Source organism: Heterocephalus glaber, unplaced genomic scaffold (genome assembly GCF_053883595.1).
Source record: "Heterocephalus glaber isolate CG9 unplaced genomic scaffold, H.glaber_assembly_v1.0 deba00000896, whole genome shotgun sequence".
Taxonomy (NCBI): domain Eukaryota; kingdom Metazoa; phylum Chordata; class Mammalia; order Rodentia; family Bathyergidae; genus Heterocephalus; species Heterocephalus glaber.
Genome location: NW_028258170.1, coordinates 3,866,363 through 3,888,929, shown reverse-complemented (window position 1 = coordinate 3,888,929; position 22,567 = coordinate 3,866,363). Strand labels below are relative to the sequence as shown.

General features: G+C 37.4%; 2 pseudogenes; one reads left to right on the top strand and one right to left on the bottom strand.

Annotated features, from left to right (window-relative positions):
- Positions 1-3,764: 3,764 nt before the first annotated feature.
- Positions 3,765-13,298, bottom strand: LOC101706127 (olfactory receptor 5W2-like; annotated as a pseudogene).
- Positions 13,299-13,325: 27 nt separating this feature from the next.
- On the top strand, positions 13,326-15,018 carry LOC101706481 (olfactory receptor 5D14-like; annotated as a pseudogene).
- Positions 15,019-22,567: the final 7,549 nt, after the last annotated feature.

Here is a 22,567-nt window from a genome sequence, read left to right as displayed (position 1 = left end):
GGCTAGGGATTTAGCTCAGTGGTGCCACCACTTGCCTCACAAGCACAAGGTCCCGAGTTCAATCCCTTGTACAAAAAAACAAAGTCAAAGATGGCAGTATTGGCAAAATGGTAGAGAAAAGGAAATCCTTGTGCATGACTGATGGAAATATAAATGGCTACAATTACTGTAAAAAACAATATGGTGAGCTAGTCCTCCTGGAGAATCCCAGAAAGCGGGATCCCCAATTTTACAATGTCATTTTCTGGGAGAAGTAGCAACAACCCATCCAGCAGCCCCCCCCCCCCCCGCCCACATCCTTGGAAGTGCAGTGGCCCAAACTGCCCCCATAATAACTGCAGCTGGCTAGAACACCTAGTTCCCCTCACAGTGATCTGTTCCCTGACCACAGAAGGCTTGAGTTTGGACCAAAGGGAAGTTAATTAGGACTGATCAGTAAACTTGAATAAGAGGCTTGAATTTGACACATGTTACTAATTAGTATGCTTGGCTTTGGAGCGATAGCCAAGATTGAATGTGAAGCAATCACAAGCCTGCTGCTGCTGTACAGGAGGTGTAATCCAAAAGTAGTTAGTGTTTAAATTTTTAAAAAGCTTATTACAGTAAAAACCATGCTGCTATCAGTCCCCCTCAGTATACTCCTCCTCACTCCAAATATATTTGTCCTGTCTTCCCTGCTACTTTCTGAAGCAGTTCAGGAAGTCATTTTTTTCCCTATCTTTAGTTACAGTCTCACATTGGCCTTGATGTCCCAGGAATCAGTTCAGTGTTTACCTTTCATGATCATTTTAACTTTGGGAAAGAACCAGAAGTCCCTTGCTGCCAAATTTGATTACTAAGGTGGATGAGGACAGGTAGGGATGGTTCATCAAGTCTGCCATTCTATTGGATGGCACTTGGCAGCAGCACTCACTACTGTTTCTAAATCACAACTCACATAGACACTTAATGAAAGAGGACTTCCAGATCTGCTTCAGGAAGCAGAAAGAATGATGGGATAAGTGTGTTCAAAGCAAGAGTGTTTTGAGTGGGATTAATGACAGTGTGTATCTTACTGTAGTAAGATTTTTAAAAATTTAAACAATCGCTGTATATGTTAATTATTCCTCCTAAACAGGAGTCCTCTCCAGTTAGTCCAAGAGGGTGCCCTCTTGTGCACTGATCCCCTTTGTTGCAGAGCAGACCCTCCATCCATTGTTCTGGTATATCTGCTTGTAATTTATTCCTCCCATAGATCTATAAACCTACTCAGCATACTGGATCATGTGGACAGAATGGATCTCTTAAAAAGAGAAGGGAAAGTGACTATGAACATGAGGGGCTGAGTGCCCTGAAGCCATCTGGAGATAGTGGCCAAAGTCAGCGCAGACAGCTTGTGGAGTTCAGTGGTGGAGACAGGAGTGTGTATGTCAGCTGCAGTGCCCAGCAGTGGCAGTGGGTGGTGATGACTACTGATGACCTGTGAGTTGCAGTAAATGGTAGCATTGATGGGAGTTACCAGCTTGGACTGATGGCAACTGGTGGCATCAGTCAGCAATGCAGACAACAGTTCAGGAACTGGAAATGTGGGGCCCAGAGCTCTACCACTGTGAGCTATGGGATACAGGTACCCAGAGCACTGAAGTCCCAGGACTATTAGCAGTTAAAACTCAGAGCCCATAGCAGACCTGCATTTTGCTGATTCATGCTTTCTACTCAAATTCCACAAAAGAAACCTGGATTGCTTGGTGACACATGAATCCTACAATTTGCCCAAACTTTATATTTTAAACAATGTCTCGGTTATGCTGCTGCTCAACAAAGGGGCTGTGTAAATTCAGAGTATGTGGTAGTGGAAACCTATAATGTGGTCTCTAGAAGTATTTTCCCCATACATTTTTGGATTATCGTAATTTCCCAAAACCTATAACTGTGTCCTACAAATGCCACTGTGTAAAGCAACAGAGATTCTGAGACTTGATTTTCTTTATGCAATGTTTTCATACTAGTATGTTTTATACATAATTGCACATACCAAAACAAAGGTTTTCAGTATCTTTTAACTTGTACAGTTTTAATAGATAATCAATATTTTCACAGAATGTTGTATCATTCCTGAAATATATGGTAGTATCTATATGTGCCCAGCAAGGTTCTTCTAGAGTTTTTCCATTGCAAATTCAAGTGCAGCCAGATGATTAAATAAATACTAATTAGATACTTAGATGAATGTTCTTTATTTAATGTGCACAACTTTGTAGATTGACTACCTTAGAATTCAGAATTATATTCAAAATACATGTCATGCACTGAGTTATTATCAACCATAAAATTAGTCCTCAAAATGTTTCTATGAGAGTTGATTTCAATTTCTTATTTGGTTTTTCAACTTGTATCTCAGCCATAGTTCAGGTGCTAGAATGAAATTCAGCAAACTTTGTGCCCATCAAGAATTTTCATAGTGTTTTATTAGAGAAGATGGTTTAACATGGAGAGTTATAGGTAGAATAATGCTTTCAGGAGAATATTATTTATGAATCATAAAGGTGGAAATTCAAACAAGATATATGAACAATAAAAGTGGAAAAAAAGCAGAGTAGACATGACTGCATTGAGAATTGTGGAGTAGACTTTACAAGGACCCTGCACTTTTCAATTATGTTTTGTTTTAAATCATTTTGAGTAGTTACAAATTTGCTCAATTTTATGAGTGGAATGAACAGTCATATATACATTGTGTAATGATATAATCAGGGTAATTGGGAAATCCATCCTCTCAAATATTTATCATTTCTTCATGTTGCAAGAATAAAAATTGTTTCTATTTATATAAAAATAAATAATATAGTATGATTTACTATACTCATCCTGACATGTAGTAGAACCATTTCTTCCTAGAACACATAACAACTCAATAAATAATAAAAGAAAATAAAAATCCTTCCAAAACAAATACAAGTATGAAAAAAAGAGTACAAAATATCCAAATAGATATTTCTCAAAAGACGACATTTAAATTGTGCAGAAGTATATAAAGAAATTTTCAACATATTAATCATTAGGGAAATCTCCTCTTTTTTTCTTGCAACTTGGACTTCCTTTCTTTCTCGGGACATTTTCCTGACCATTTCAGGATTTCTAATATTCAAGTTGTCATCTAAAGCAGTTTCTTCTCCCAGCACCCCTCCATTATGTCTCCATTCGTTGTTTAGATATAAAACTAAGTGTTCCCATTTCATGGAATGTTTTCTTCTTTACAGACCAGATTTAGATATTTTACTTTCACATAAAGTGTCCTGCACTTACTTCATGCTAATTTATTCTTTATTATCTAATATTTGTATGTTTAGCTATTTAATGTTTCTAATTCCCAATAAATTATTGGGATCCATAGCATGACACTCATTTCACCATGAATTAAATAAACACACAGGTACAAATGGGCATTTACTGAACACTCAGGCTTACAATAATATCAATGCCTACAGTACACATCAAATAAATGACACTTTAACACATTAAAACAAAGACTGAAAATATTTCCAAAAATAAATATCTCCATGTCTTTGGAAGATACATAATAAAGGATAAAATATTTAGGAAATTATATATATAGATATATTAGAGATTATTAAATGTTATTAAAGATATTTATTGATATATTGGAGATTATATATTGATATATTAGAGAGTACTGACAAAACTATGTTATAAATATAATGTGAAGAAACTAACCATATACATTGAGGGTATATAAACACATATTTATTGGCAGTATATACTAATTAACCTAAGAAAAAAATTTCATTTTTCAACCTTTTTTAGGCCTCTTTCACATCCTTATTCCATAGACTATAAACCAGGGCGGTTAGCATGGGAATTACTAGGGTGTAAAACAGTGAGGTCATTTTGTCCCCATCGAGGACTGAAGGAAGAACTGGGGTGGAAGTACATGAAGAGCATGGTTCCCTGGAAAATGGAAACTACAGTGAGATGGAAGGCACAGGTGGAGAAAGCTTTGACCTTCCCCTCAGCAGAGCAGATCTTTAAGACTGACAAGATACTATAACAGTAGGAGACAAGAATGCCTGAGATGGTGCTCTATTCTATGAAACCAAAAATAGTAAATGTCACTAATTCATTAACCTGTGTGTCTGAACAAGATATTAAGAGGAGACTAGGGACATCACAGAAGAAATAATTAATTTCATTAGACCAACAGAAACACAAGCAGAATGCCAATGATATATGTATCAAAGAATCTACTACTCCCAACAGGTAGATACTGGCCACAAGTACAGAGCACAGCCTGCTGGACATGTCTATTGCATAGAGCAAGGGGTTGCTGATGGCCTTGTACTGATCAAAGGCCACCACCACCAGCAGCAGACACTCAACATCTACAAACATGTAGAAGAAGAATTGCAGAGCACAGCCAACAAAGGGAATTGATTTGCTTTTGGTGAGTAGGTCCACCAGCATCTTGGGACCAAATGCACTGGAATAGCAGAGGTCAGAGAAAGAGAGGTGGCCGAGGATGAAGTACATAGGTGTGTGAAGCTGGGAGTACACTCTTATCAGTGAGATCATACCAAGATTCACCAAGACAGTAATGAGATACACAACTAAAAATGTGGCAAATAGGTACATTTTTGTTTCAGGGTTACTGGGTATTCCTAGAAGAAAGAATTCAGTTAGTGAGGAGCAGTTTCCTTAACCCAATTTTCTTTGTCCTTACTCTAAATTGTAAGAAAAATAAAGAGAAAATATATTAGGATTTTATTTTTCTATATATCCAAAATATATTATTTATGTAACAGAATGTGAATTGTATCTGTCAGTTGTCTTATTTATTCTCAGAAAGGAGCATAAACAAGTGGCCATCTAAAGAAGCAATACCATATGAAAAAAGAAACAAAATATCTAGAAATGGAGTTGATGAAATTTTATTCTAAACAAGTATAATTATTAATTGCCTTTCTGCATCATCCATTCAAAGACACTAATTTGAATACACTAAAAGCTAGCTCCAGATCAAAAGTCATATGAAACGAACCCCTGAGTTAGAACTACAAGGCAGAATGTAAAAGGCAACATTTCTCTCTCTTTTTAAAAAAACTGTATATCCTTTTATTGGTACATTTTTGGTATACAATATAATGACATTCACCATTGGAAATTTGCACCTTTACATAATCTCTCTTGGTTCTTCTTTTTCCCCCTTCCCCTGCCTTCCCTTCAACCCCTCCATCCCTCCCTATTTACAAAGACTTTATTTCCATTTTTAAAATTTTCTCATATTAATTCCATTCCCTTCTTTCCTTTCCCCTACCCCTCCCACTTCCCCTTCCCCTTTGCCCCTTTTCTTCCTATTTCACCTTATCTATTAAACCTTTTAGTCCTTATTTACTTTCAGTTTCTCAAAATAGAGAAACTATTCAGTATTTACACGTGGGTCCTATTTATGTCCCTTAAGAGTATTTCCTTAATATGCATCCATTTAGCAATAAATGTCTCTAATCATATCTTAAGTATTATTCCATATTTTTATAAGATATTGACCATCTTGAACTGATGATTTTAGTAAAAATTACACTCACTATCGCAGGAGAATCTATCCAGGCCAAGATAAAATGATTGCAGGAAATTGCAGTTTCTTGCAATGTATATATGTATACCAGCTAAAATATAAAAGTATTTCTAGCTCAATTCCTTCCTATACAAAACTTGTCTCTGAATCTTTGGTAAATAGTGACCCTCATACTTACAAATCTAGAGCTTTTTTGATAAAGTTCAGAATTGTTCATTTATTATTACATTAGAGGTCCATTTCATTTTTCTCTAATCTCCCATTGCTGCCTGCATGATTTTTTACCCGAATTCATTGACACCTTGACCAATCTTCTTGCCTTAATTCAGGGCTCTCCATTTGCCTAAAATCCTTCACTATAATTTCAGTTTCTGTTAGTCTTACTGAACATCAGTAAACATCATCCTATGTTTCTATGTTTCATTACAATTTGAGCAATTGGTAAACCATTTAAAAACATTTTTTCATCTCAATTCCAGAAGAGTATGCACAGTGTATTAAATGCATACTTTCACCTTACACAGCAATGTGGAAAGTTCAGGAGAAATAAAGTTTCCTTCCTCACTATTCTCACAGTCATTTGGTGTGCAAAGACTGCTTATCCCCTTTAGTCCTTTAAAAAACACAATAGGACTAGAAAAATGCTAAAATAATGCTAAGGTGCTAATTTTGTAAAATGAGTCATAATTATTGTATTGTTTTGTTGGTCTCCCCCTAGTATTGGGGATGGGACCCAGGGGCTCTTGACCACTAAACTACATCACCTTTTGTAAAGTAAAATTTTGATTCATAGTGTACTTTGAACCTAATCAAGCTATGTGCCAGGGAGAATATTGAGTTTTAATAAATAAACTAAACAAGTGTTTACAATGCTAGAACAAGGGAAAAAGAGGTTGAAATTTGCTTTCTAACTTCTTTTAGTATCAGGATTAACATTGTTTTAAATTCAGACTTCCACTGCTTCTCCTTCCTCTGCTCTGAAATCTGCATTTCCTCAATGCCTTTCCCAGGGCTGACTAATGCATTTTGTTTATTCTGTAACCACAGATTGTAGCTGTGGTCAATTCAGTCAGAATTGACCGTGAAAAACAAAGAAATACCAAATGTTCTTACCTCTTATTCCCACTGTTACCAGAATTTTTGATAGAAATGGTCCCATTTCTCCTGTAGTATTTTATACTTTATATTTCAGTGAATATTCCCTACATATCTCTTCCAAGAAAACTTTCCTGGCAATGTAAATAACTAATTTTCTCTTGCTCTCCCCCCCTTGCATTTATAATTTCTTTTACTAAAGAAATGACATATTTTACTTTTTATATGTATATTCATGTTTGTTTCATTTTGTTTTACCTCGATTCATTAAATTTCATGAGGCCCAAACTTATATATGGCATTCCATTAAAAACACCTAATGTATCTCTCAAAAAGTTTCAAACTCAGCAAAAAGAATATAAGGAGCAAGGAAAGTATCATTTAATATCTAGAATAGGAACCATCAGCTGAGTTTAGTAGACATTACTCTCACTCCCTCTCTGCTTATACATGTTTTTCCTACCTCCAATGCTTTAATGGATTTTAATCTACATTTTATAAGAATTAAAAATGCCTAACATTAAAGGAACACACCAAAAGCCAAATTTTCTTGATGTAGATATTTTGATTGCTTACATCTTTGTCTTTTTAGCAAACTTCATGCACAATTTCGCTCAAAGCTAAAATGGTGTGACATATTTTCCCATTTCTTTAAAAGCATTGAGTGACTTACAATTTAGAATCAAGTAAGAACCAACTGACATTTTCCTAACTGTTGACAAATTTCGATGGAGCATAGAGATGCCCTTGCGGATGAGCCTGAGTTGATGCCTCTGTTCTTTGTTTCACATCTAAATGTTTGTGTGGGGGGGCACAGGCCCTGGAGATTCCACAGAGTTTGTTGCCATGAGTTGTAAACACAATCATTAAAAGAAATTAACTTCTTTTTCTGTTATTTACAGTATAATTTCCTGCAAGTCATTAATATATTGGTCTTTTAGCCTTTAGAACAAATAAGTTAACAAGAAAAAAATTAACTGTGTATAGACCTTGTATTTTTGAAAAACCCCCACTAAACAGAAACAATAAAAAACGCAACCACATCTAGAATCTTCACTATATTTATGCTTGATATGCATTTTAATACTTTTCCTTTGTTTGCGTGTTTGTATATTTCTTTAGGCAGAAACATACTTTACATTGTTCTAAGCAACCTTTTTACAAACAAATAGAATTAATATTATGTCCTAAATATATTTTCAATTGTGGGGCTCAGACAATTTGGAAATGCTAAGAATCAGGATTTTGCTATAGATCCAGCAGTATTCTTCAAAACAGCCTCATGGATGAGAGTACAGAGACTTTAAATCCATCAATTGTTACTCTCATATGGTACTTCTGCAGGCTCCCAGTCAGAGAAGAAAATCAGTGGCACTGAGTGTGATTCACAAAATGATAAAGACACTGGGCAATGAGTATTCACTTTTTTTTTGTACCAGGAATTGGACTCAGGACTTTGTGCTCACAAGGCTGGCACTGGAACCACTGTGCTAAATCCTTGGCAATGAGTATTAACTTTTAAAGCATGTACATAGATAGTGGCACTTGAAAACAAAAAGTACCATGATTATTCCAAGGGATTAGAGGTAGAATCTGAAAAATAATAGAAATCAGTAGGTGAAATTCAGCAGCTTTTTATGGTTATCTGTCCAAGTGTCAGCTATTTTTTAATGCAAGACTAACAAAAGTAAATGTTTGCTTGGAGGACTCTATGGCTGACCCACATCAAAACATCTGGTCTGGTATTTCAATAAAAGTCATGGGTGAGATTAAATCCCTGAAAAACCCTTAAAGTCTAAACAAAGGAGCAAATGCTTTTCTTTATCTTTATCTTTTCCTATTTTAAACATACCTCAGAATGGTATATAAGTCAAAAGTAAAAGTATAAGGACAGCTGAAGACCATGTGCTAACAGCAATTATACAATTAGTTTTTTCTTTAAGTTATCAATCATCTGTATTATTCCATTGCAGTTCTAAATGGCAATAGTCTATGTTTTTCCAAAATGGCATGAAAGTTTTGGTTAAGGAATTTGTGTAATGATACCAATTTCTTAGCATCTTCACTCTGTGGTTTCCTTACAGCTGTAAGTAAATATTTTCATAAGCTGTGCAAATATATTTGGATTCAGAGAACCAGACTGTGTATGTATTATGGTCTGCATGTCATTTTCTCAGGTTTGAGAAGAATTCCAATACAATTCTGCGACTCAGACACTCTCAATCATGTCAAAAATGACAAAAATGACTTAGTTCTATAATTTGTCATTTTTTGTTTTTTGGTACCAGGGGTCGAACTTGGGTCCTTGCACTTGCAAGGCAGGTGGCGGAACCACTGACCTAAATCCCCGGCCCTATAATTTGTCATTTTTACTACCTCAGAAATGATGGTTAGCAACAACAAAAGAAAAAAATGATTGACTTTGAGGTCCCTAAAGTCTACTTGTTAATTATTATTATTTTTTATTTTTACAAAGAAGAAAATTTCTTGTTTAGGCTACAAAAGTTGAGTTTATCTGAAAGGATTGTAATAGGAGATAAGAGGGAAATATCAAAGTAGACTGGAATAAGAAATCAGGACAGGTCAGTGTCAGTGTCTGAGGTCTTCAATAAATGTAGCTGCTTTTCTTTTACCACTGGTTGTACCGTTGTGATTCTTTCCTCATCATACACAAGAGCTGGAATCTATCTTTAGGATCCATCTCATGATATCACAAGTATGTTTACTGCTTTTTGTTTACACTGTGTGTGTATCTTCTCAAAGTAGTCACTCAGAATGCAAGACATCAACCAACAAGGTTCTCTTTTACAAAGAAGCACTAAGCAGATATTAATACCGAACTTTCTTTTCAAAGAACTAAGAGAAACTAGTAGTATAAATGAAATAAGTCAGGCAGACCACCTTAGATATGGTATGTTTCCTCTTCTGTGAAAAACTCATAGTGTATATTTGCCAATGAGGAGAAATTGAAAGATAGATAAAGAAGAAATGGGGAGAGGTTCAAATGGTTTCCCAAATTATCTATTCTGTTGTTTCTGAAATATTTTCATGTACCTGCTAATTTGTTTCATGCAAACCATTTTATTTACTTTTAACCCAGAATTGTCTTACCAAATAATCAGAATTTCTAACTTAGCAAAGATGATCAAAATCAGTAGTTTTCAAATAAATAAATTACTTTGTGCATTTAAAATAACTCACTACTGCTATGAAAGGGCACAACTTGTGTAAGGTTGTATGGAGGGGGTGATCAAATTATTAATTTTTCATGAAAATGGATGGATATGATCCTAAGATGATATTTGAATGGATTTATACATAATTTCATGGAAATATAGTTTAAAAAGTCATTGAATTCTGAAATATATTCAAGTCTGTCAACTCCCACACAGGTCTGTCACCTTCTCATGGTACATGGTACAATTCTGTGCATTCACCGTGGTAAGGACATGTGTGGGACACACAGCCTGCTTTCCTGATGTGGCCTAAGCTTCTGGGTTTGATGTGTTATGGAGAGAATGGATGGTGGTGACATTGGAGGTGCAGGTGGTCAGGATCTGATGCCCACACATTAGTGGTGAAAACTTCTCTGAACATTTAAACTCTGGAGAGGCATGTGGGCAGAAAGCTAGTCAACATGAACAAGAATTAACACATCGATTAACCCACTAGCTGTAGAGATGGAGACAAGCATTGAAAAAGACAATCAGGAAACATGAATAAAGCCAAGGTATCTGCATGTACTCATTCTGGGACATTAATTTTTTTGAAAAAGAAACCAAATTTCTATTACTTAGACTAATCCCTATAGGGAACAGGGAAAGGAGATGTTACTAGAACCTCTGCAGTAAGTCCTAGTCTCCTGTGAGCCACGGCAGCACAAGGTGAATTACAGGAAAGGTAGAAAAATGAGACTGAGAAGAAACTGAGCTTTGGGTATGATCAGTGCTGCTCTGGGCAGCAAAGATGAAAGCCTCCAGTTTACTGCATCTTTTATTCAGTACATTGGGAGAAACAAAGTGTAACAAATGACTTGCAGAGAGTTCAGTACATCCTGTGTAAATAAGTTGTAACAATCCAAGAACAAGGAGAAGATGAGTAGATGTTTGTTCCTCCCAGGATGTTTTCAGCTCCCAGGATGTTTCTTGTCCTGGAGAATCACAGATGGCATCACCGGGTCACTGAGGTCTCAATTGTGACTGGAGACCAAAATGCAATTATGTCTCAGAATTCCATAGCTGGGTTGTAGGCAGGAGAACTAGGCTAACCAAATGATTTTTCCCTAAAATTATGTAGCATTGCTCCTGAAAAATCCCCCCTTAGCAAAAGGAGAGTGGTTATGTTAAAGACACTGTGGCTGTTCCCTATGCACATGAAGGGCATGAGGCTAGAGTAGACTCATTATGTCAGGAAATTGGCAGAAGTTGGTCTAAATCCCTGTATCCATGGTACCAATCAAAAATGACTTTGCTTCAAGTGTAAAATAAATACATTTTAATTATTATTTAAGGCATACAACTATGGGAGGTGTTGGCCAAAGGCATGTATGAGATGGATATACAGAGATAAGGGATTTTTAGGGCCACAAGTCCCAAACTTCCCTGAATGCATGATTAGAGATTAAAAGATACCCTGCAGGGCCACAAGTCCAAGAAGGATCAAACACATCCCATGCACTTATGTGTGCCAGCACCTCATGGGGAATCTGAAAAGCCTGCCCCGATCCTTTCTTCCATGTACAAGCTGTAACACAGCATGCCCCTTGAGGGCACCAGTTCAGCCTGGGAGAAGGAGGAAAGAAAGCAAAAAAGGTATGGGCCATGGACATTTTGCTACATTCTCCTTTGGTTTACTTATATAAGAGCGGGAGTGCAGCTGATGGCTGAAGATGCCCAGTTTTATAGAATGGTAGGAGAGATAATACCTGGATATGACAGAAAGTGAAGTTTACATGGCAAATAAGTGCCCTGAGGACAAGGATTCATTACTGAGTAGGTCTGTTAAAACATCAGAGCTGTTTCTCAAAAATCCAAGTAATTATTTACAGAAGGAGTTATTGTATAATTTTATAATATTAAAGCTCTGATCAGTAATTGATCATGTGGCCTATTCAACATTTTGAACAACTTCCAGCAATCCAGTAAAAATCAGAGACAATGAGATATGCCTAGCTTTATGCTCTAGCAGCAGCTTAAACATTGTAAACTGGAGTGGATATAAATTCCCCTGTTGAACTGAGATTTACCAAAAATGGGCAGCTTCATGGGTAACTTCTGTAGATAGCTGAAGCAGCTTGCCTATTGTTGCCATCTGCTATGTCCAAAATTGTAGGAATCAGCCCAGGAGCTCAAACCTGACCAAGAGGTGATGGGGTGAAATATAAAGACACAGAATCAGGTTAAAATATGGAGGGCCAGGGGGCTCTTGTCTACTTTCCAGAGAGCTCTGAGTGACTGATGCACTTTGGCTTTATTCACTCAGATAGGGTGTACGCAATTAGAGCTACACAGGAGCCATCTATCTCCTGCCCTCCATGGTACTTCTCTAGGTCAACAACAGGATCTCAGGTGTTTTTACTTTTCCCTGAAAGTGTGTCAGTTGCTTCCCTCTTGCATTCTCTCTTTCTTCTCAGTGCTCACCAAGGAGGCCAAATAGGCCCCAATCTTCCCATCTGCTTTCCCACACAAAATCCTGAGGCAGACTCAATTTTGGAAGCAGCATTTAAGTTTTATCTTTTTTTAAATTACAGAGGGCATTTTAATCATGTGCAAACAAAGCCTGAAAGTTACTTCATGATATAATTCTCTGTGTAATTTGGAGGAAATTCTAGCTATTAAAGGTGGTATAAGAAACCTACATTTTCTTTAATTGCCTGTTGATGCTAACAAGGAATAATTTGGGGGTGATTCACCAGAGCTGGAGTCCCTGGGGAAATAAACATAGCTATAACAACCTTGATGCTCCAGTTATATTCAGTCTACAGAAAAACAGAAAGGGGTGGCCTGTTTCACTGTAGCATGTAACTTCATTCAAGTTTACTGTGAAATTATGAAAATGTTATTTTCCTGATACTGTAACCAGGATCTTGTTTGATTTTTCTCTTTGGTTAAGTCCCTGTAAGTGTTATCCAATTCTGGGCCCAATAACAGTCAAGGAAGAAGTTACTACTGGTGGAAATATTGAGCCTCAGGTCTATGACAACCACTTCACAAAGAAAACCATAAATTTGCTGTCCTGTGCATATGGACAGTAAACTGGTATATAGACTTCTCGTAAGAATGAGAAATAGTCTTGTGAGAACTCTTACCTGACACTTCTTGGGACTTTTTTGTAAGATACTTAACAAGAGAAGTAGCTTTTCTGGAATAAGAGTTGCTGAAATAGAAATGCTAAACCCTTACATTCTGCTAATATTTTATTGAAGTCTTAGACTAGAAACATATTTTCTCAATGAATTTAATTGATTTGCCTAAAAAACAAAAACAAAATGCATATATATTGTTCTTTGAAGCAAATATTTCACATTTTTTACGGTCTCTTCCCTCATTGATGTATTTATGTACAGACATTTTCCATCAGTTCTCCGACTGTTATGCTTACAGGAAGTCATGATGGAATGGTCACTTACTTCCATACATCTTGCATTTTACAGGAATGAATTTCTTCTGAAACATCCCCATTGAAAGAGACTTCAGTGATGGCCATAAGAAATCTGAGTGTGAAGACCACCTTTGCCCTCCTAGGTTTCACGGATTACCCAGGCCTTCAGATTCCTCTCTTCCTTATGTTCCTGATCATGTACATTATCTCGGTGGTAGGGAACCTCGGGATGATAGCAATCATCTGGATTCACCCCAGACTTCACACCCCCATGTACTTTTTCCTTAATCACCTTTTGTTGACTTTTGCTATTCTCCCATCATGACTCCCAAGCTGCTTGATGACCTGATCATGGAAGACAAAAGTGTCTTCTACTGGAGCTTCATGTGGCAGTTATACCTGTCCTGCTCAGCTGTGATGGCCGAGTCCTTCTTGCTGGTGGTCATGGCCTACAACTTCTTCATGGCCATCTGTAACCCGCTGCTGTACCCAGTCACCATGTCACGGAGGCTCTGTGCTCTATTGGTGACTGGATCCTATTTCTGTGCTATGTTTTGCCCCTCGGTGTTCCTTTGCTATGCTCTTCAGCTTAGCTTCACTGGATTTAATGTAATCAACCACTTTTTTCTGTGAATATATGTCCCTCATTGCTGTCTCAGCATCAGACATATGCATCCCCCAGCTGCTGCTGCTTGGTTTTGCCACCTTTAATGAGGTGAGTACTCTCCTGATTATCCTCACCTCCTATATGTTCATTTTTGTGACTGTGATAAAAGCCCCCTCTGCCAGTGGGCATTGTAAAGCCTTCTCCACCTGTGCCTCCCACCTGACAGCCATCACCATCTTCCACAGCACCATCCCCTCCCTCTACTGTGTACCCAACTCCAAAAACTCCAGGCACAGAGTCAAAATGGCCTCCATGTTTTACGCCATTGTCAACCCCATACTGAACCCTCTGATCTACAGCCTGAGGAACAAAGATGTAATGGATGCCTTCCAGAAGGTTGTAGACACAAAAGTCCCTTTGCACTGAATAAATCCCAGGAGACGTTTGCAACCCTAACACATAATGGGAACAGGTTATAGGTTCCTAAATGCTATAGCAGATGGGTGTATGGTTTTATAATAGATGACTGTGATGTTTGAATTGATAAATGCAAATTCTATGAAAAAGCCAAAGAAATTTAATACTAGGATGAATTCTATAAGATTTTGGCTCACTCTATTTCTTTGAAATTACACACACACACACACACACACACACACACACACACACGAGTAGAAAGCACAATAGATTCCAAAGTATGGTGATGCAATTATTGAAAAATCATGGTAACTTGTAACAGAAAGTACTTTCCTGATTTGTTAATTGGCATAGCAATAAATGCCTGTTTTTTTTTTTTTTTTTTTTTTTTTTTGTACCAGGGTTTGAACTCAGAATGTGCTGCAGAGGCAGGTGCCCCAACCACTGAGCTAAATCCCCTGCCCTAAGTGCCTGGTTTAAAAAGTTATTTGTGCAGTGCCACTGAAGTATGTGGCATTCTGGGAGATACAGGTGGATATACTGTACAATAAAAGGGAAAGTCCTTCTTTTCAGACACCATTCTATGAGTTCTGTGAACAGAATGAATAGAAATTCTGGCAAATGAAACACTCATTTCATGTGGAGAAGCACACAGGATAAGGACAATTCCATCTATGAGTGAATGATGACAAAAACACATAAGGAGTAGAGAAAGAGCAGGCATAACCTAAGAAAGGATTTTAACTCCAAATGTCTTTTAATTTTAAAAAATGTTTTAAATTTTCCATGTGGCTGGCTTTAACTCAGTATGTAGCCCACACTGGTCTTGAATTTGAGATCCTCCTGCCTCCGCCTCCCAAGTGCTGGGTTTACACAGGCATGTGTGCCACCATACCCAGCTCTAAGCCCTTTCTCTGTAGTACCTGTGCTTTTAGTATTAGAGCAGTATAGAAATTAATTTTCTCTTTCAGGAAGGACAATGATTAGAGTCATTTCAGTATTTCTACATAGCACTTGCATATTGCTATTCAGAAGTTTGCAGTTCCAGAATTCTCAGGTCTGGAAATCTCTCTCAGGATTGCTGATCTAGATTGTACAAGATGAATATCATAAATATTTTATCTGAGAATATTGAGGAATCACACATCAAGATTTATGTTCGAACATTTTCATGAATGGCTAAACATAAGTATCTGATGTCAAACACCCTTAAATCAAATCAAATTTGGGTAAGAAGGCTAACACTGAAGAATTTAAGATAAATTTTAAGTTTCTAATATTAAAAAATTAGCTGTATATGTATAAGATGACATATTTTTATTTCACACATCAAAATACAGTTCTAAATCAAAGTTTACAATGTAGAGGTCTGTCCTGCCACTCCCAGCCCAGAGGAAGGGGCTTCCAGGCTGCCATCCATCCTGCAGCTCCCGGCCCAGAGGTAGGGGCTTCTGATCCACCGAACCACTGCTCCTGTTCCAGAGAAAGGGGCTTCCTGGACACCATCCCTCCTGCTGCTCCCAGCCCAGAGGAAGGGGCTTCTGTGCCAGCATCCCTACCACCACTCTGGCCCCTGTCCCACCTCTCCCAGCTCAGAGGAAGTGAGCCTAGTGGGCACCAAGAGAACCCCCGCTTCCCCCCCCAGTCAAAATGAGAAAACACATAAATAAGTCTCAAAACCAGACTTTCAGATCACCTACAGCAACCCCAAAGAGAAATGAGATGGAACACTCTGATACTCAACCACCTGGACCCACTGAACTGGCAACAAAAGGGGACCTGGAAAAAATGAAATCAGAACTAATTTCTCAGATAACAGGAGAAATTGTGCCCCTAGTGCAAGACATGATTAATAAATCTAGAGAGGAGCTCAGAAACATGATGGAATCCCAACATAAGAAACAAATAGAATCCATAAAACACATCCAAATAGATTTCCAGGAGATGAAAAACTCCATTGAAAGTCTACACAGCAGAATGAGCCAGTGTGAGGACAGAATTTCAGATATAGAAGATAACATTGTAATTAATGACCAGGAAAAGAAAAATTGCTTCAAAATTGTAAGGGAACATGAGAAATCAATATAGCAGTTACTAGATGATGCAAAGAAGAATAACATAAGACTGATTGGAGTCCATGAAGAAACAGGAGAGAGCGGAGATGACATAAAAAAACTCTTCACAGAAGTAATGGCAGAAAACTTCCCAAGCAGGGGAAAAGAACTTGACATACAGGTAAGTGAGGCATATAGGACTACAAATAGCCTTGATCAAACAAAATCTACACATCGGCATATAATTGTTAAGATTCCAGAAACACAACAGAAGAACAAAGTTCTCCAAGCAGTTAGAGAAAAGAAACAAATCACATACAAAGGAAAGCCCATCAGAATCACAGCAGACTTCTCAGCACAAACCATCAAGACAAGAAGAGCTTGGAGTGACATATTCCAAGCCCTAAAAGAAAACAGCCTCCAACCCAGATTGATGTACCCTGCAAAACTATCTTTCAAAATGGATGGAGAAATAAGATACTTTCATGACAAAGAGCACCTTAGGAACTTCATGAAGACCAAACCAGCACTCCAAAACATTTTATGCAATATCCTAGGAAAAGAAAATGAGGATCACAACCCCAGGAAGCAAAGCAGCATGAACCCATCTGGCATGACAAGACATTAAATGTAAAGGGGGGGGGGAACCCAACAAAAAGAAAAAGTCATGGCAATGACAAGTCAATGTGTTTCAGTTATAAGCATCAACGTTAACGGTCTCAATTCACCAATCAAAAGAAGTAGACTGGCAGAATGGGTCAAGAAGCAAAATCCAACAATATGCTGTATACAAGAAACACACTTAATTCAAAATGAAACTCATAGACTGAAAGTTAAAGGGTGGAAAACAATACTCCATGTGACAGGAACCTGAAAAAAAGGAGGAGTAGCTATCCTCTTGGCAGATCAAGTAGATTTCAAACCAACACTGATTAAGAGAGATGAAGTAGGACACTACATCCTTGTAAAGGGAACAATCTAAGAGGAAGACATGACAATCATAACTATCTATGCACCAAACACCAGTGCTCCCAACTCTATGAAACAACACCCCACTGTCACAGATAGATCAACTAGACTAAAAATAAGTAATGAAATACTAGAACTCAATCAAACTCTTGAATAAATGAACAGATGTTTAACAGATGTTCACAGAGCCTTCCACCCCACAAAATCAGAATACACATTCTTCTCAGCTGCACATGGGTCATTCTCAAAAATAGACCACATACTCACACATAGAACATGTTTAAGTAAGTACAAAAGAATTGAAGTTATCCCCTGTATATTATCAGACCATAGTGCGATCAAATTGGAGACCCAGAGCAAAAGAAACTGGAAAATTAACAGAAACACGTGGAAATTGAACAACACATTTCAGAATGACCAATGGGTCACAGAGGAAATTAAAGAAGAAATCAGACAGTTCCTTCAATTAAATGACAATGACAATACAACATATCAGTATCTATGGGACACAATGAAAGCAGTCTTATGAGGGAAATTCATAGCAGTGAATATGCATATTAGGAAAACAGAATGAGCCCAATTAAACAACCTGATGCTGTACCTCAAGCTTCTAGAAAAAGAAGAGCAAGATAACCCCACAGCTCATACAAGGGAGAAAATTATAAAGATCAGAGGAGAAATCAATTCAATGGAGACTAAGAGAATGATACAAAAAATCAATGAAGCCAAGAGTTGGTTCTTCAAAAGAATCAGCAAAATTGATAAACCCTTAGCCAACCTTATCAGAAAAAGGAAAGAAAAGGCCCAAATCCATGCAATTAGGAATGAAATGGGTGAAATTACAACAGACCCAGCAGAAATCCAGAGGACCATCAATACCTACTTCCAGAACCTATATGCCAATAAATGGAAAAACAGAAGAAACACATGACCTATTATACATTTAGTCCTTATTTACACTTTCAGTTTCTCACACCAGAGAAACTATTCAGTATTTACACATGTGCGTCCTACTTATTTCACTTAAGAGTATTGCTTCAATGTGCATCCACTTAGCTATAAATGCCTCTAATTTCTCATTTTTATGGCTGAGTAGTACTCCATTTCATTAAAAAACCCACATTTTCTTTATCCAGTCTCCAGTTGATGGGCTTTGGGGCTGTTTCCAAGTTTTAGCTATCACAAACTGTGCTGCTATGAACATGGGTGCACATATATCATTGTGGTATGATTCTTTTAATTCTTTGGGGAAGATCCCCAGCAGTGGAATAGCAGGGTCAAATGGGACTTCCAGTCCTAGTTCTTTGAGGTATCTCCATACTGATTTCCACAGTGCTTGCACTAGTTGACACTCCCACCAGCAGTGGAGCAGGGTTCCTCTTTCCCCACAGCCCCACCAGCATTTGTTATTGGTTGATTTCATGATAGCAGCCATTCTTTCTGGAGTGAAGTGGAATCTCAGTGTTGTTTTCATTTGCATCTCTCAAATGGCCAGTGATGTTGAACATTTTTTCATGTATTTATTTGCTATTTCTACTTCTTTATCTGAGAAATGTCTGTTCATTTCAGATGCCCATTTTTGGATTGGGTCTTTCAATTTGGGAGGTCTGATCTTTTTAAGTTCTTTATAGATTTGAGATAGTAGACCTTTGTCTGAGGAAAAGCAGGGGAAGATTTTTTTCCCACATTGTGGGTTGTCTCTTCACACTGTTGGTGTTTTCTCTTGCTGTGCAGAAGCTTTTTAATAAGAAGAGATCCCACTTGTTGATTGTTTATGCTAGTTCATGGGCAACTGAGGTTTTCTTCATAAAATCTTTTCCTACATCTATGTCTTCAAGGGTTCTACCTAACCTCTGTTCCAACTGGTTCAGAGTTTCTATTTTAATATTTAGATCTTTAATCCATTTTGATTTTAGTTTAGTGCATGGTGAGAGATATAGGTCTAGTTTTAATCTTTGGCAAGTTGAAACCCAATTTTTCCAGCACCATTTATTAAAGAGGCTATGTTTCCTCCAATGAGGGTGTTTGGCTCCTTTGTCGAAGATGAGATGGCTGAGTGTGTCTGGCATTGTTTGTGCATCTTGTAATCTGTTCCACTGGTCCTCAAGTCCGTTTCTTTGCCAGTACCATGCTGTTTTTATCACAGTAGCTTTGTAGTAGAGTTGCACATTGGGGATTGTGATACCCCCTGCCATGACTCTGTTACCTAGAATTGCTTTTGCTATTCTGGGTCTCTTCTTGATCCAAATGAATTTTTGGATTGTTTTCTCGAGGTCTATGAAGTATGCTGCTGGGATCTCAATTAGAATTGCATTAAATCTATATAGCACTTTTGGAAGTATGGCCATTTTCACTATATTAATCCTTCCTACCCAGGAGCAGGAGATGTCTTTCCATTTTCTGATATCATCTTCAATCTCTCTTTTCAGAGTGCCATAGTTTTCAGAGAAGAGGTCTTTGATTTCTTTCATTAGGATGATTCCTAGGTATTTCAGTTTTTTGGATGCTATTTTGAAAGGAATTATTTGCCCTATTTCTCTCTCGGTGAGTCTGTCATTGGTGTAGAGGAAAGCTATTGATTTTTGTGTGTTGACCTTGTAACCAGCTACTTGACTGAATTTGGTTATTAAGTCTAGAAGACTTTTGGTGGAGTTCTTGGGGTCTTCTATATAGAGTATCATGTCATCTGCAAATAATGACAATTTGACTTCTTCATTTCCTATCTTGATTCCTTTTATTTCTTTCTCTTGTCTAATTGCCGAGGCTAATGTTTCCAGAACTATATTGAACAAGAGTCGTGATAGTGGACATCCTTGTCTTGTTTCTGATTTTAGTGTGAAGGATTTCAGTTTGTGACCATTTAGTATGATATTGGCTGTTGGATTTTCATAGATGTCTTCTATCAGTTTGAGGTAGAGACCATCTATTCCAATTTTTTGTAGGGTTTTTATCATAAATGCATGTTGGATTTTGCCAGATGCTTTTTCTGCATCTATGGAGATAATCATATGTTTTTTGTCCTTGGCTCTATTGATATAGTGTATTACATTAATTGATTTTCATATATTGAACCATCCCTGCATCCCTGAGATGAATCCCACTTGAGCAGGGTGTATAATCTTCTTGATGATCTTCTGTATTCTCTTTGCCAGTATCTTATTCAGGATATTTGCATCGATGTGCATTAGTGGGATTGGCCTATAGTTCTCTTTTTCAGTTGGGTCTTTCTCTGCTTTAGGAATCAAGGTGGTGCTTGCTTCCAGGAATGAATTTGGGAGTATTGCTTCTCTTTCAATTTCATTGAAGAGTTTAAACAGTAGTGGCAGCAGTTTCTCTCTAAATGTCTTGTAGAATTCATCAGTGAAGCCATCAGGGCCTGGGATTTTCTTAGTTGATAAGATTTTAATTACATTTTCAATTTCATTGGTTGATATTGGGTTGTTCAGAATTTTTAGTTCTTCTTCCTTCAACTTTGGTAATTCATATGTATCTAGGAATCTGTCCATTTCTTCTGTGTTTTCCATCTTATTGGCATATAGGTTCTCGAAGTAGGTATTGATCCTCTGGATTTCTGCTGGGTCTGTTGTCATTTCACCCTTTTCATTCCTAATTGCATGGATTTGGGCCTTTTCTTCCCTTTTTCTGACAAGGTTGGCTAAGGGCTTGTCAATTTTGTTGATTCTTTTGAAGAAACAACTCTGCCTTCATTGATTATTTGTATCGTTCTCTTAGTCTCCATTGCATTGATTTCTCCTCTGATCTTTATAATTTCCTCCCTTGTATGAGCTTTGGGGTTGTCCTGCTCTTCTTTTTCTAGAAGCTTGAGGTTCAGCATCAGGTCGTTTAATTGGGCTCGTTCTGCTTTCCTAATATGCATATTCACTGCCATGAATTTCCCTCATAAGACTGCTTTCATTGTGTCTCACAGAGTCCAATATGTTGTATTGTCGTTGTTATTTAATTGAAGGAACTGTCTGATTTCTTCTTTAATTTCCTCTGTGACCCATTGGTCATTCAGAAGTGTGTTGTTCAATTTCCACATTTTCAGGAAATTTTTTGAGTTTCTTTTGCTATTGATCTCCAATTTGATCGCACTATGGTCTGATAATATACAGGGAATAACTTCAATTCCTTTGCACTTACTTAAACATGTTCTATGTGTGAGTATGTGGTCTATTTTTGAGAATGACCCATGTGCAGCTGAGAAGAATGTGTATTCTGATTTTGTGGAGTGGAAGACTCTGTAAATATCTTTTAAGTTCATTTGTTCAAGAGTTCAATTGAGTTCTAGTATTTCATTACTTATTTTTAGTCTAGTTGATCTATCTATTTGTGACAGTGGGGTGTTGAGGTCCCCCACTACAATTGTATTAGTGCATATATGACTTTTCATGTCCATTAGTATTTGTTTTATATAGTTGGGCGCACTAGTGTTTGGTGCATAGATATTTATGATTGTCATCTCTTTCTCTTGGGTTGTTCCCTTTACAAGGATGTAGTGTCCTTCTTCATCTCTCAATCAGTGTTGGTTTGAAATCTACTTGATCTGCCAAGAGGATAGCTACTCCTGCTTTTTTTCAGCTTTCTGTCACATGCAGTATTGTTTTCCAACCTTAACTTTCAGTCTATGAGTTTCCTTTTGAATTGTGTGTTTCTTGTATGCAGCATATTGTTGGATTTTGCTTCTTGACCCATTCTGCCAGTCTATTTCTTTTGATTGGTGAATTGAGACCATTAACATTGATGGTTATAACTGAAACACATTGACTTGTCATTGCCATGACTTTTTCTTTTTGTTGCGTTCTCCCCCTTTACATTTAATTTCCTGTTGCACCAGATGGGTTATTCTGCTTTGCTTCCTGGGTTTGTGATTCACAATGTCTGTTCCTAGGATATTGTGTAAAATTCTTTGAAGTGCTGGTTTGGTCTTCATGAAGTTCCTAAGGTGCTCTTTGTCATGAAAGTATCTTATTTCTCCATCCATTTTGAAAGATAGTTTTGCAGGGTACATCAATCTGGGTTGGAGGCTGTTTCCTTTTAGGGCTTGGAATATGTCACTCCAAGCCCTTCTTGCCTTGATAGTTTGTGTTGAGAAATCTGCTGTGATTCTGATGGACTTTCCTTTATATGTGATTTGTTTCTTTTCTCTGACTGCTTGGAGAACTTTGTTCTTCTGTTGAGTTTCTGGAATCTTAACAATTATATGCCTATGTGTAGATTTTTTTGGTCAAGGCTATTTGGAGTCCTATATGGCTC